Raw genomic sequence first — 11,876 nt, forward strand, 5'->3', positions numbered from 1 at the left:
AATAGACTACACTAACAAGCCTTATAAGAGCAGAGTGGTGAATCCAGCTTAGTGGGGTGCTTCCCACTAGGAGAGTGTAAAAGGAATAATCTCGTATTGAGTTCGCTACTGACGCAAAATGTGACTCAAACTGTAAAATAGATATGATAGCATTGACATTTCAGCTTTTCGGTTCGATGCACAGCAACAAATCATCCGACCCATTTCAAGTCACCAAAGCCCAAAACACAGAACCAGATGTCTGATGAAAATAAAGAAGTAGAAGAAACACTTATCCACACATTATAGTAAGGCTGCCTTTTGGTCTTTGGCCCGTCTGTTGGTCTACCACTTTCCAGACTGAAATATCTCAATTTTGGAACAATCAAGGTCCCGATTGGGAGAGAATGAATTATTAACTCTTTGCTGATCCCTTGACATTTCATCTACCGCTATCACAAGGTTGACATTTTTTGTTTTAAGTGAAACGCAGTATCTCAACAGTTATTACATTAATTGTGTTTAGTGCTAATTATCAAATATTAGCATCATCTGCAAAATAAAGCCGAAATCGCAACCTGTGTCGCCGAGTGAGAAGGCAGAATCGTGACACACCCCTTCCAACTCCCAGAGTTATTCTTCCAATCCAGATCTGATGCTACCACATCTTTAAGTATCATTTGTGCCTTATTCCTGTTTTGTCTGTTAAATGGTCGCTGTTCTGACTACGGTGTCTGGGTCTGTCTCCCGACGGTTCAGTAAACTGCCGTTAGCGTCCTTAGCACCGGAGTTAATTGCTGACCGGGCTGGCTGTTAGTTGGCTGGGGGCTGACTGTGGATGTGTCCCTGGGGTTGTTGTCAGCTCTCATCCCGACTGAAGCCTAGCAGTGCCGGGAGACTGAAGCAGAAGACAGGGGTGTGTTGGCCAGCTGAATGACCATTAGATTAGTTGTCTATCTATACAGTTAATGTTAGTGATGAATCCGTGGGTTATCCCAGAGTTGTAAGGCCATGTGGCAGAAAAAAAGTTGTATTACGTTCACTGAGGCCCCCCCCCAAAAAAAAAGAATCAACGTTTGTATTGAATGGTGGGTCAAAAATTGTGATATGAACCAAACTCTGGGTTTGGTGTACTGTTACAGCCCTATATTTAAACGTCCTGCAGACACAGAAGACTTACATTCATTCAGACTGTTTGTGGCTACCTCATGAGAGTCCAATTTGCACTGTTATTTTTGCTCTGTTTTTAGTCACCACCACCCCTGAGGGAAATGTCTGACTCTGTAGCTGCTTAATGCTCCACTTTGTTTTCCAGATGGTTGCTAACAGAGGTGGAAATTGCTATTCCCTTTGTTAATTTGAATGGTTTTGTTTGACTCAGTTAAACGTATTACAGTAGTCACTTTTTTCGAATTCACTTTCCACAGTAGGTGTAGTCATTTAATTGTTGATTAGAGCAGCTTTTAGTACAGCCTCACTCACAATGAGCCACTAGCATGACCAGAGGCCTTTCTCTGTTCTTCAGTTGAATAACAGTACAAGGGCGAGAATCCACTTTGACTTTTTCTGGCTTCTTGCCTCAAAATGCATTGTCTGTTGTTAGTTATGTTATAGGTATCTAGCTTTCTCTCATTCAACACCACCACTGGACAGGATTATCCTGAGAACATTTGTTTCAAATCAGTCACCTCCTACATGGAAACCCTTGAAATCTCCAAATTGGTACTCACAGCTTTCCCTTATCCCATGAATTATGGAGACAAAAGGACATTTGTCTACACCTAAGACAAACAGTTTTATGGGACCTCACCCAATCTTAGATTTAGACTGGTTGCTGGATAATGCAGACCCAACTTTAAGATGAGATCACTGTCTGCTGTCTCCGAGCCGCGGAGAACAAGCCCTGTCCAAAGCCTGGGCATGTCAGACAACAACAAACAGACATGGTAAAGAAATGAGAGATTGGATGAAATCAATTGAAGGATTAAGGTGAATAAAAAACATGTTTTTCCTCCTAAGTAGTGTGATTATCTGCACCCAGAGTTGATAAAATTAGATAACATGACGTACACCGGTCTCAAAGAAAGTGTAAGTTTGTTAGTTAATGAAACGATAACAAGAATGTTTGGAAAATCTTTCCAAAATGATGATGTCAGTTTGTACAACCCAGCACCTTCCTCCCAATGAGATCACTGTCAAATACTATAATCCAACCGGCTTTCCTTGACCTGAGGGTGTATGTGTATGGGCACAAGTGATGTAACCCTTAAACATGGCAATAATCTTATCGGCTACAAAAATATCTAAACGTACCACTTTTAACTTGAACCTGCGGGGGATAATAAAACGTTTTATCTGGTTTAAGAATTTGTAATTTGTTCTGGAAATGTTTTATTAGGGTAGTCAGGAACGGTAGGTATTAGAATCAAATCAGAGAAAAAGAAATGTGAGGTTATGAAAGGGACATCTAATTCCTCCTTTCTTTTATTCATGTCTTTCTTCACTTCAAGCAGAATATGAACTAAACTGACATTTCCGTGAGCCAGACTTCTGGAAAATCTCATGAGACCTGTTTGCTTGCCAAGTTTATAAAAAAACAGAGAAAGGTTTGGAGCGGAAGACAGAAATGGGAGAGTTGAAGAGGATAGAGGGGAGATAGATCGAAAAAGTGTTGAGGTAATGGAAGGTGGAATTATGGTAGCTGTTAATTAAAAGGACCAAGTGCAACGGTAAGCCTTTCACTTGAACTGCTTCATATGATGCATAATGAACAGGCAAACAAGTTGTATCTCTGCAGGGAATCACTGTAAAGCTAACCAACCATGTGGCAATGTTGTCAGAGCAAGTGAAAGTTTGCATTTTTTTACCATAAGGTTAGGGTTAGGGTTAGGGTTAGGTTTAGGGTTAGGCTAACCCTAAACCTAACCCCTTACCCTCGTACATAGAACTAGGTGTCAATTAGCTTAGCTTAGTCTAGAAACAGGAAGCTTGGGGAAACCGGAAGTCTGGTTCACTCCATAAAAAAGTGAAGCCAATGCGGGAGTGCCTTAAAAATGCATTCTTTCTAATGGCCATCTATTGTTGTTCTGGGGCGCTTCTTAGAACTTTGACCCTTTCACATTGTTTCACATCATTAAAGTTTATTGTACCATTTTGAATGGCTAAAGATTTCCTGTTTAGCGTTGTGTTGTACTGAAATATACTCCAAGGAGTTGGTTGTTTATTCTTTCTGGTAAGAACATTTTCTTTAAGGTCAGTTTTTAGCTAGCAAAAGTTAGCATCTGTGATAAAAATCAAAGATAACTTAATTATTGATGCACCTTGCTTACCTAGCTAGCTAGCTAGCATTAGCTAATAACCTTGTTACTATTTTCAGTCTTTTAAAGTTATAACATGCTGTCTCCGCTAGCGGTTAGCTGTTAGCTGAACATACCTTAGCTTTCTTTATCTTTCTTTATTAGTTTCTCTTTTCAGTGGTGAATGATTTTGTGTGTGATCCTGTCAGAGCCCACAGTAAAACATATTTTTACGGCTGACTGCTTACGACTGCAAAAGTACTGAGTTCCTCTTTATGTAATTTTTATGTGGTGATAAATCAGCTGAGTTTGTTTGACTGTTCTGTGTGAGGGAACAATCGTCTCTCAAACATGTTCTCTGTCTGCTTGCTTTATGTAATGCTGCCTTCTGGGAGATTTCATGTGATGATGCTACAATAAATAGCCCCATCTGTAATAAATGTTGGACACCTGCAGGTTCAAAAGTCTTAATGTATACATTAACACAAATGAATGTCCATATTCCCACAGGAAGGTGGATTACAAGCATAGCATTAAGAGCATTTCATTGACAAAATGTAATAGTGCTTGACTCCGTAACTCAAATAATACAAAGGCCATACTGTATTCTTCCAACCAAAATCTAATACCAAGACATAAAAAAAAAGCAATTTAGCGGATTCATTTGTTCTGAACATACTGCAAAAGGATGCAGACAATATAGTTCATTCACTCCTTGGCCAGATTGCTGCCTAGCTTGCTGAAATGGGGCAGTGTAGTTGGGTGAATCTGAATTTCTGAAAGCCCTTCAGTTCAAGTTCAGCAAAGAGTCTTTCTGAGAGTCTTCATCCTGAGGAATCTTGGAGATGATTTTGCCAGGAACCACACAGAGCTCTTACTCACATTAAGCCATGTTTCACCCCGGGAGGGATACTCATACTGGCATCTGCGGTCAGTACTAGATGCCAGTATTCTGTGCCAATGCAGAAAGTGTGTCCTTAGTGTGCAGTTTACCCGGACTTTGTGTCCTGATTCAAACCTGTGGTTAATGTTTTTATACTGACCTCAATTTTTTCCCTAACCTTAAGCAGGGGCCATGTTCAAATTTGCACACTAATATACTGCATACTACATTGATTCTCAATCAGTTTGTGGAGTTTACTGCTTACAAAATGATTAAGTATGCTATTACCAGCAGATTGTTTACACGGTAGTCTATGTAATCTCCTGTGTTAACCTTATCGTCACTCGCCATCATTCGTAATTATTTTATTCAAGGGTTAATTATTGAAACCGTCTGCCTTTGCCTTTGGACAGTCTGAAGAGACGCAATGCACTTTGGAGTGGTTGAATATTTCTAGTAAGCTTAGGTCTCATACTCTAATTCTTGCTAATATAGTATACATTTGTATTAAACACATCACATTCTCAATTTCACATCGTACTTATTTTAAATAAGTGTGTGATTTTGAACACAAACCAAGTGTTTTCATTGTCTAACCTTGGCCATGCATTAACATTATTTGCCATTACCGCTACTTTCTAACCCTAACCGTACTGTGAACACGTTGACATTTGGACGCAAAAGAACAATGTCTTTGTATTTAATCTCTAGGGTTAATATCCACATGTTCATCTGGCAATAGTATTGTTTTCTGGCCACCCACTAAATGTAATGTTTACTCTCCTAGGACTACAGAGTCGGGCGATAATTATCTCTATGTTTATCACTTGGAGCGAAACCTCTCACATTAATGGTAAGCCTAATTATTTGATCAAATACAAAATTATGATTTATGCAGCTTTATAAAAAAAGGAAAAGTGTATGTTTACAAAGAGTACACCAACCAGAGCTGACATTGTGGAATGACAATGTTGGTACCTTCTGCCACCATAACCTTCAACACACTTCAGCACATCATTATGTTTTTATTGCCATCATCATTACACCAGGTACAATACACCGTCATTTATTGTGTGGCAGATAAGCTGATGAGGTTTGATATGAGCCTAAATATGACTTGTTGTTGAAAGTGTTGGACTAAAATCTGATTAGGAAGCGATGACTGAAGCCTTGTCGCTAACAAAGAACGGTTACACTTTACATTTTTAAATCAGTATTACTCCCTTAAAAAAGCTTTTAGAATTTAGTTTAGTCTGGGTTTATCTAAATAAGGTTTCTTGATGCATATTACTACATGGCAGGCCTCTGCTAAAGTTACACTTTGGAAAAAGAGCACAGGGGAAAAAATGACCGAGCCAAACCACTCTGGGAAATAGACACATTGCACACACACACACACGTGTAAGCACACACACACACACACACACAAACACACATACACGTGGTATATTCAAAGTACAATAATTGATGTCTTTCCAAGCTCTGTGTGTGTTTTGGTTTGACAGATTATTGCCAGATGAGAGGTAAAGACACAAAAAGGATCATCCCTGTAACTAATTAAAGACTTGAGATTGGCCACAAACAGAACAAACCACGCCACACACATCAATACACTTATGAATGTATAAAGGTAAAATGCCATGTCTTCTGTTTCCTGCAGGGACTACAGATGAAAATGAATTTATCGCTAACTCTGGTACTGCTAAGGAGCTTTGTGCACTGGCCTTGTCAAATAAAGAAATAAATAAAAGTCTTAGCATTGAAGAAAATGTCTTTCATCACGAGAAACGCTAACAAAAGATTTACACACAGTGATCCAGAACTGGTCATAGAAGGTTTAAAAGAACACGCCACTGTTTGTTAAAATAGAGCTCATTATGGTCTCCCCTAGCTGTAGATAGGTGGGCCAAGGCACTTTTTCTTTAGTGCAAGCATTGTTTTTGTTTGGTGCCACACCAGCAACGCCGCTGCTAGTTAGCTTAGCGTAGTGAATGGAATCCTATGTTGCCGGTTAGCATATTCATAACGAGTACAAATAGCAATGCATTTTAAAACTCGATGATTTCCTGGGCAGATATTGACTTGGGAAAGTGCTGTGCTTCCACCCAATACAGTCCCAAGTCAATATCTGCCTAGGAAATCTTCTAGTCTTAATATGCACTGTACTCGTTGTGAATACGCAAGCCAAAAGAAGTTATTGGGTTGTTAACATGCTAACCGGCAACATAGGATTCAATTCACTACGTTAAGCCGGTGTTGCACAGAACCAAAACAAAAAAAAATCTCTCTCTCTCTCTCTCTCTCTCTTACTGTATGTCTCAGTCATACAAACAAAGAGTTTTCAAGCGTTGCCATGACAATAGGAAATGAATGGGAAGTAACTGTACATGTGACTGAAAATCGTTCCAAAAACATGAGTTAACCGGGTGAATAATGGATTTCTTTCTCTCTCTTCTCAGCACAGTTCCATTTTTCAGTTGCTGTTAAATTTAAGTGCCTTTTTTCTTTCTTGTGACTGCTGGAGACTTGCCCAGTGTATGATTAGCCAAACTGAATAGGTAATGTCTAGGAGCGTCAGTCAGGTCATGTTTGACAATAAAACGTGGTGGTACGTTAATGAAACCATATCAAACTGTCTACAATAGTCCAGACCCAGCAGCTACTGCTGGAATGTGTGGGGGAGTCACTGTTGTCAAAACAATGATTGAACTGTTTGGGAGTCACTAAGACTCTCAGGCTTCGTTTTTGATGACCAGAAGGAAAAATGTGTGAGGAGTAGGAAAATCATCTTGAGCTCTGGGCCTCCTCTTTTAGCTTTACCCTCATGTTCACACAGATTCTGGCTCCTATAAACACATTATTGTAGACTTCCCTGTTCTGACAGACTTGCAACTGTATGTGATGGAAGTAATCCTCTTAAATCCTTATAATGAGAAAGGTTCTCACAATAAGGACTTAGTTTCTCTAAATAATGAGTGGTATTTCAAAATAATTAATTAGTATGTCACAATAATTCTCATTATTTTAAGATTCTCATTCAAGAAAAAAAAATGTCACTCTATTATTATCAAAATTTAAAAAAAAACTGTATTTGGATATACTAAGTCTGTATTTTGAGAGACTAAGTCATTATTTTGAGAGAAAGTTCCTTATTTGTCATCACATTGGCGGAAATGTGCGTCCATGCATACATTTGCATGACACCTCATTGTCTTTCAGAAGAAACTGCCGAAGCTGTTGCCAGAGAGACAATGGTTAAGTTTTGGGCAAAACAGAGCAGTCGCAGAACCAGCTGGATGTGGCAAGGGGATGTGGGACAGTGGCATGTGAAAGTGTGAACGCACACAGACAGAAGCACAACCATCATATGACAGAAAGTGAAACGAGCCTGACAAATGTGGCACATTTACTCAGCAGCTGGTTTCACTTCAGGCGCCAGCTACATTAAAGCCACAAAATGCTATTATTTCCTATAACAAAAGAAATAAGAATCAGAGCTTAACATGGTAGAAGATGATTTATAACAATGTGTGCCTTTAAATGTAACAGGTCAAAGTAACATTAAACAAAATTAAGTGATGGGAGGATGAACACTATAAGGGCCCCAGAGTTACTGCAGGGGGGCCTCAGAATTATTGAAATTGTTTTGAAGTTTTCTTTTAATATATAATATAAATCAGCCTACATGTGAAAAAAACACACTGAGGACAGGCTTACTGGCCTATAGGCATGGTATTCACTAAGGTAACCATCCAAAATATGACATAAAAATCATGCCAACAATTAGTATTCTTTATGCACTAAAATGGTATGCATAAAGGATTTAGGCTATCCTACACGTATTGTATTGTAAGTTTCAATTTTACAATAAGTGGTCCCTAATCCGTCTCTTTTAGCTACAGGGTCCTTGGTGAAAACACATTGAAGACTCCTGCCCTAGAGCACATTGGATTGTGCAGATACATGTATTGAAAGCAGGTGAAGAGTAACTACATGTATTCTGATTTCTTTGCTTGCACTGCTCCCTAGTGATACTTGAGTAGAAATGTTTGCCCACAGAATGTGGAGAAGTGTTGTGTTGAGTTCTTCCACAAGATGTCACTGTTGCACACTTACTCGTCCCTATAACATTAATTCACAAATTCATCAACATTTAATTCTCTATGAGATTGCTATGTCTTCAAAAAGTCTGAGGTTCTTTCTTTACTCATTACATTCATTCTTGGCTGTTTTGGAGCTTCCACATTATCCTCCCTAGCAGATTGAGTTTGCCCACTGCTGTTACTAAGAATTCATATTATCAATAAAACTGCTAATAATTGTCTATTAATCATTGATTCTATAAAATACCAGAAAAAAGAAATAGCCATTGTAATTTATCAAAACACAAGGTGATGTTGACTAATGTCTTGTTTGGCCCGACCAGCAGTCCAAACCCCTTTTTTCAATACAAAGACAGAGAAAATAAGTTGGAACCAAAGAATTTCTGGAGTGTTTGCTTTATCAGATTAGATTTTAATGACTAACCGGTTATTAAAATGGTAGCCAATTCATTATCTGTCAATCAACAAATCAATAAATCTACCAATCGTTGCACCTGTAATTGACCTAGTAGATGAAGATGGTTTTGCCAATAGTCTCAAAGGTAGAGTATAGGAAATTAAATTTCCGCTTTTCAGCCAACATGGACGGTGAAGCTGCTCCAAACAGAAGTGAAAGATGTAAACACTTTAATGGCAACTATAACTCTATCTGCTAAGAAGGAAAGCTGATACTTGGTGTGGTGAGATAGTTTAGTCAATTTATCAAATTTGTACATAGTCTAAAGAACAACACTAGATAAGAGGGGTTTGTGAATGTATAACAGATTCATGCAAGCGTAAATGTCAAATTCAACAGTCAACAGAAATAACTGAAATTGAGGGTGGTGGTAAATATTCATAAAAGGTACAAGTTTTTGCCGGGCAATATAGATTTCGATGATGAACAACTACAATGAAAATGTTGCACGATGTAGCTTCAAACTCCGGTTGATTTATGAGGACTATGATCAACCTTTTCTCAGATCTCTGCAGGGTAAATCCAGACAGCTAGCTTGACTATCAGTCCAATCTGAGTTTTCTGCTGCATGACTAAAAGAACTTTTGAACGTACATGTTCCACCACAACAAGTTCCTTCCCGAGGCAGAGGCGCAGAGGCGCTGTTGCTTCGCCCGGTTCTTAGCACCGCCCAAGATGATTGTGATTGGTTTAAAGAAATGCCAATAAACAAGAGTATGTTTTTCTCTCATCCCAGAACGCTGTGAACTTTCCAGTCCCTCCTCCGCAGCACTGTGGAGGTAAGTTTGACAAAGCAAGACTACTACATTATAGTTATCTTTGTATAAAAGCCTGTTACAGATGAAAGCATATTTCATTTATCAAAGATTTTTTTACACATCATTTATCTCTAAAAGCTTACAAGATAAACTGAGTTTATGTAAACATGTAGATTCAGTAATGCAAACTGCCATGAGGTCTGGTGTCTCTACTCGGCAGATGTCGAGGATTAAAGGAATCTGAGCGCTGCTGCCATGTGAAGAGTGCAGGGGAAATGTTCTACCACGTGGTGGTGCTCATGATTAAAACCAGCTGGCTTACTTTACTGGACTTACAAGTAGGAGTTGTATGCATCATGAAAAAATGTGCATCTGAATTAGCACAAGTAGAAAACAATAAAAGGATTACATTAGAGGATATGTTCACAATTTTTCAAATCTGTCTTAATTTAATACGCACATGCCCGGAAGTACAGTATATTGAAACAGTTATTACTGTAAGCAATCCTCGTGTTCATACTGATAACTAAGGGAACTTTCAATGTAAGTGACAGGGGACAAAATCTGCAGTAATTTTTTTTTTTTTTGGGAAAAATGTATTACAAAGTTTATCTGAAGCTGCTGTGTGACGAAAACAAAACTAGTTCTTATCAAGTCAAGTCAATTGTATTTATACAGCCCAACATCCCAAATCACACATTTGCCTCAAGGGGCTTTACAATCTGTCCAGCGTACAACACCCTCTGTCCTTAGATCCTCACTTTGCATTAGGAAAAACTTCCAAAATACACCGCTTCAACAGGGAAAAGTGGAAGTGGAAGAAACCTCAATAAGAGTAAACTAAGGAGGGATCCCTCTCCATGGATGGACACACATGCAATAGATACCATGTGCAAAGAATAGCCAACATAATGAAATTACAGTAGATTATAGACAATCCAACATACAAAAATCATGCAGAGAATGTAAAGCTATATGAAGAAAATTGATCCAGGAAGATGTCAATCAGGTGGCACCAAACAGCCTGAGCCATATCACCTCCTCACCACTATGCAAACCTGGAAAAAAGACAAGGCTACACAAGCACACAAGAAGCAAAACCCATTCTATAGTCTCAGCCCTCTTTGTGTTTCCTTTGCTGAGCTGCAGTGGAGGGACATTGAGATAAAGACAAAATGTTGTAGCAACTCTTAGTTAAAAAGCATTTAAACCAGACAACACAGTCATTTGTTGATATGGAAAGAGACCAGAGCCGAATGGCTTCGAAAGAATAAGTGAGATTTGCTTTATCTGAAGTGTATTTAAAACTGTGTTTCTGGGTTTTACAAGAGAAAGGGATTCCAGGGTGACGAGGCTGAAGTGGTTGGTTTGACAAATGACGTCTGGTTAACCGCCCCATCTCCATTTAAGAGCAGTGCACATTTAAGAGCTGTTTTATTGGACATTTGGCTGGAGTGCATTTAGATGTTAATTTTACCCAACAACATCAGCATTCCCTAAAAGTCCATAATTCTCATGAGTATGAATTTTCATTGCCAGCTATGGGAATTAAAAAATGAAACCCTCTAAATCAGCACATAATGCTCTTTTACAGTGATCCGGGTTAACCAAAATGGATGTGAGGAATGCATTACTTATTCATCCACTGGAAGAACTGAAAGAAAGGGAGTACCACATATTTCAATCATCTTGTACTCGCTTGTTGAATGTTACCCTTCAAAAATTTAGCAAAACCATAGTCGACTGTGTAGTATAGTAGGCTTATTAAGTTCATACAGGCATGTGGTTCCATTTTAATTATAGCAAGATATTCAGTTGTGAAGTTACATCACACCAGTGTGACAGCAGAGTGTCAAATCCTGGACAAATCCTTGTTTTTTTGAAAAAGCTCTTGTTATTTCACTATCTAGTGGTTTTCCCAGCCTCTCCTTTCTGTTTCCCATGTTGGGGCCAATCCCCCGGGACTTCCTGCCTAATTCACACCAGGATACCACAGAAATCATGATTTGTTACTAAACAATTGTGTATTGATGTAGACTGCTGCAGAATTGGCCACTTACGTACACACCTTCTCGTCTACATCCCGGGGGAATGGAGATTGTTGTGGATTTTTGCGCTTAGAATATTTTGTGATGAAAAGTCATCATTCTCTATTTCAGAGCTGTTCATGCTCACACATATTGTAATACAATAGGTATATAATGGCATAATACTTATGTATTCCTGCATCCATTGCACTATGCTCCTTAATTAAAATAATAACAATTGATCATAAAAATAATTTACTCCTGCACACCTTGCACTCTTCATTGCACTATTGCCTCAACCTGTCTATATTGTTTCTGTTTATAGTATGTATATATTTTTTTGTTTTTGTTGTTTGTTTTGTATGAGTAAGCA

This window comes from Etheostoma spectabile, chromosome 7 (genome assembly GCF_008692095.1).
Source record: "Etheostoma spectabile isolate EspeVRDwgs_2016 chromosome 7, UIUC_Espe_1.0, whole genome shotgun sequence".
NCBI lineage: Eukaryota > Metazoa > Chordata > Actinopteri > Perciformes > Percidae > Etheostoma > Etheostoma spectabile.